This window comes from Octopus bimaculoides, chromosome 16, assembly GCF_001194135.2.
Source record: "Octopus bimaculoides isolate UCB-OBI-ISO-001 chromosome 16, ASM119413v2, whole genome shotgun sequence".
Lineage (NCBI taxonomy): Eukaryota > Metazoa > Mollusca > Cephalopoda > Octopoda > Octopodidae > Octopus > Octopus bimaculoides.
In genome coordinates this window covers 25,766,959-25,771,610 of record NC_068996.1, presented here as the reverse complement: position 1 = coordinate 25,771,610, position 4,652 = coordinate 25,766,959, and positions in this window count along the sequence as shown.

The window sequence follows — 4,652 nt, the reverse complement described above, 5'->3', positions numbered from 1 at the left end:
TGAACATAAAACGGGTAGAATATTTTGGTTGGATATGGTCAGTTTAAATGCTAAAGGGTTGAAAGAATCTGCAACATCAAAATCAAATTCAGTTGTTCAACCCATCAACTATGGTTCAACCATGACCATCCCATCTCATTTTCAGATACTATTTGGGACTACATTATTCAATTTTGTCCTTCCTGTTTTCAATAATGATACAGTATAGAATGATTTGAACAAGGAACTTGGTGGTTATTTCTATCAAGTTGGACAGCTACACAGAAGCTCACGCCCTACTCAGGAAAGTGAAGAGTAAAGCTCATAGCCATCAAGACAAAACCAGCTTCAACTCTGTTTGGAGTTACTTCTTCTACGATGCTAGTAATAGTTGTGAGGGATGTCACATGCAACAACTTCCCAACTCCTTTAAAAGGAGGCAGCAAGCTTTGAGCCTGGTTTATAGAGAAATATTAATTTGAGGGAGGAATGAAATTTTGCTTCAATTTGTTGAGTAATTAGTAAAATAAACCCTTTCACATGCCTTTAATATCTAAACAGTCTTAACCATCTAAATTCGTAAAATATTCATTAATGCTGTGACCACCCCACCTCTCTCTCTGCCCAGCTTAAATACTTTCAAGATTATAGCTGGCTGAAACTGCTACAAGACTACCAATTACTAAGGCAAGCAGTTCATGGCCAAGACACCTTATTTTCCAAGTGGCCTAGTCCCAGTTTACTTGGCTGTAAATAATAACCACAAGGTAAAAATATTGTAAAATAGACAGGTATATTTTCTCAATACAAGATTAGACCAGCAGTGGTGCCCCAATAATCCAAACAGGTTTACAAATCTCTGTATAATTCAGTTTTTCTCTTATTTATTTTTTTAATGATACAATAAGTATCAAGTTAGTGTAAAACCAAGTTTTATAATAATTTTTTTAGTGTTTTGTTTTTTTTTTTATTTTTCCTTAGGCATCATGTTCTTTATTAAATCTCAAAAAAAGAAATTCTCAATACATATAGAAAATAATAATTCAAGAGATAATTACAATTATTTTTTTTTCTTTTTTGTTACCTTTGAGTTGTTTCCTTGTAAGATAATCTTTCTAATGTAAATATAAAACATTCTAGAATTAATTGTAAAGCTTCATTAAAATAGCTGTACAATCGTGGAATATATTAGAATGGAATGTTCTAGATAAAAATAAAACTGTATAATTAAAAACAAAAAAAAAAAACACAGGGACTAGTATTAAAATATAGAAAATTGTTCATAAATAATAGCTAATTAATTACTCAGGTGTTTAGCAAAATTTAATTATTGTTATTGTAATGATGAAGTTAGCCTTACTAGTCAGTCAAACAATTGGCAAATGTTTCATTGGCCAACAACACTGACTTCTACTTAATGACTTTGGTATTCCTTTGTAAGACTTTTGGGCTAACATAGACCCATGCTTACAAAAAACACAGATGTTACTGAATTCAACACATTAAATGATATGTCTAGTTTAGAGAGAACCTTACAAAGTTGTCAAGTTTAAAAATAAAATAATCATTATTATTATTGTTGTTATTGTAGTGGTGGTGGTGAACTGGCAGAATCGTTAGAACATAAAAGAACTGGAAGAAATGCTGCCTAGCATTTTGTCTGATACGCTGAGTTTAACTTTGCTTTTAATCTTTTCTGGAATTGATAAAACAAAGTACAAGTACTGGGGAGATCAATGTGATTGACTAACCCACTTTTCCCTTAAAAATCACTGGCCTTCTGCCAAAATTAGAAATAATAATTATTATAAAATAAAATATATTATTTATAAAACAAAGACCCATGTGATAACCCACAAAGCTTCATACGACTGAAATATCAGATTATACATGTATAATCTACAAATCTCTACGAGTTTTCTTAGGATGCTACTGTTTGCATTATATAGAATAGTTCCTAGTTCTTTACGTTTTGGTTTCAAACCTTGCAAGGGTCAACATTGCCTTTCATCACTCCAGTGAGAGAGGAGGAGGGGGTGGGGGTCGTCGTCATCAATAAAATAGAACACGTCAAGTTCTGAGATTAAAGTATCAACTTACCACCTTTCCTCAGAATTGCTGGTCTTGTACCTACTTTAGAAGGTTACACAACAAAGTTTGTTGCCTCAAATCCCAACAGTTTCATTTATCTAGAGGAAGACGACTGAATTAGTTCTATCAAGTAGATGATATTTTCTCTGGGATTTCATCAACAGAAAACAAAATCTTCATTATTCACTAAAATTTATATATGTACTGTTACAGTATATATATATTGTTACAAATTAAAAATGGATTAAGTTTTAAGACCTTACTAAACATTATTTGAAATGCATTATATAAAGGTCAAAACTGCCCTAATAACATTCCTGCTGCCACAGACAACTGGCAAAGAGTACCTTTGGAGGAACTGAGCAGACCGAAAAAACAACTAGGTGGTGGATGTGCTGCTACAACACAGACAGTACCATACAACATCTGCCTTATGGCACCCAACTGACCTGCTCTCAACATATACTTTGATATTTGTTTTATTTCTATCTAATGCAAATTCTACAGCATAATACTTCATTCAGTCTGAGTTTTAAATGGAAAAAAAATAGATGTGCAGAGAAATTAGACGAGCAAATGAGGGCAGTGGTGGTCTTTAGTAGCAATAATAGCAGTGACCATATGTGGATTGTCTCTTGGCATAAAATTAGAAATAGATGAAACTAAGCATTCAAAGATATATATTTATATATATATATATATATATATATATATATAAAAGAAAATATTTTTAAGTAAAAAAAATAAATTCTCTCAACTCTAGAAGTTTATGCAAGCAGTTGATTAAGCAGAGGTTGATGGGGTATAATGCTTAACAAATGATGTAATCAAGTCAGTATTATACAATGATAAAACAAATGAATGGAAATGAAATAGAAAAACAATTATGCTTTCATTAAATTAATGTTTTTGTAAGTTTTAGGTTCATTCTATGAAGATGTATAAATAGTGATAGGAACTGAAATGAAGCAGCTATATGAAACCAAAAAATATATATATATATTAAAACTAAAACACAATCAAATATATTGTTACATAATGAAGACAAAAAGAATGGAGGTGTGAGACGACTAATATCTGCCAATATATTAACATTATCAGCTACCAAGTGACATAAAAATTTCTTCTAGAATGGGATGTAGTCCTAGATCTTGTCAACAAAATAATTCTCTCAAAACCTAATAGTGAAAGGGCCAAAAAAAATTGCAGGCACATAAAAAAAAAAAGAACAATTACTAAAATTTAATATAAGATCAATTATGTAAGTAAATATAAATGACAGGATAAGCCAAAATCAAATTGCTTTCGATTTTTTTTTGTATCAAGGGAGGTAACCATGCATATCCAACATCAGCTGCACACTCATACATTGCACTTGAAATTTACATATAAAATGTATCTTAATAATACTGAAACATCAAGTTATAGATTTTATATTCAAAACTTTTATTAGCTATCAAATTCATTTTTTTAAAATGTAATATCCTTTTCAGTTAGCATGCCACATATAGCAGCAAAGCTAAGCTAAATACAGCTTTAAAAAAGCAAAAACCATAATAATTCCATATTCATCCAAATCTGTGTTAGAAACATAAAATGAATAGCTTTTTCTTTTTAATTCCACCTAAGATCGGGAGGTCTGTGTTTCTCTGTCTTTGCTTTTGTTTTTGGTAGGATGTAAAATACTAGGTATGAAGTTAAACATTTTTTTTTATTTTAAAATTAAATTATTTAAAATATACATTCATAAACAAGTACAAATCTGTTAAATTAATTTAAAATAGAAATAAATCTGAAATGAAAGTTACAACAAAAAAATAATTTTCCCTGAAAAATAAAATTAAACAAAAAAAAAAAAGAAATTCCTTTTAAATCATTTCGTCTATTCATTTTTTTTTTTTTTTCAAAAAATTTATTGTTTCTGAAAAAATTTGCAAAGTGTTTGTTAATCCATTCTTACTAAACAGAAATAATACATTTATATGAAATATAGTTACATAAAGCTATAATAATAATAATAATAATAATAGAAGTTACACAGCCAAATTATATCCATTCTTATCTACCCAAACAGTCATAAAGAAATATTTTATATACATTATTTATAGTCAAACACATGAGAAGTGAAATGCCCCTGTACTACAAACTAATTAAAATGGATATGTATAACTGCAGTAAAATGTCTGTAGATGAAGTATTGACTTAACAAAATCAAGAAGGAAAAAAAGGGAGGGGACAGGGAGAGTGGAGAAAGATTAAATTAAACATTAGAGACCGCCTTAAATTTCCACAAATACTACAAGACAAAATTAGCTGGTAAACATGGTAATATTCCATTCTGGAGAAGCTGCCTGTGAAAGAATTACCAAGATAGATCATACCACTTAATCATGGCTGAAAGTGGTGGTGAAAACCATTTGTCTAACACTGGCACTACCAGCAAGCAATCATATCAACAGTAAAATGAGGTAGAATTGATGTGTTCTAAATAACTTATTCCTGTTAATTATATTTTAATTTCTATTTCTTGTGCAACAGATATCTAAAACCTCATTTAGCCAAAAAAAAAAAAAAAAAAAAAA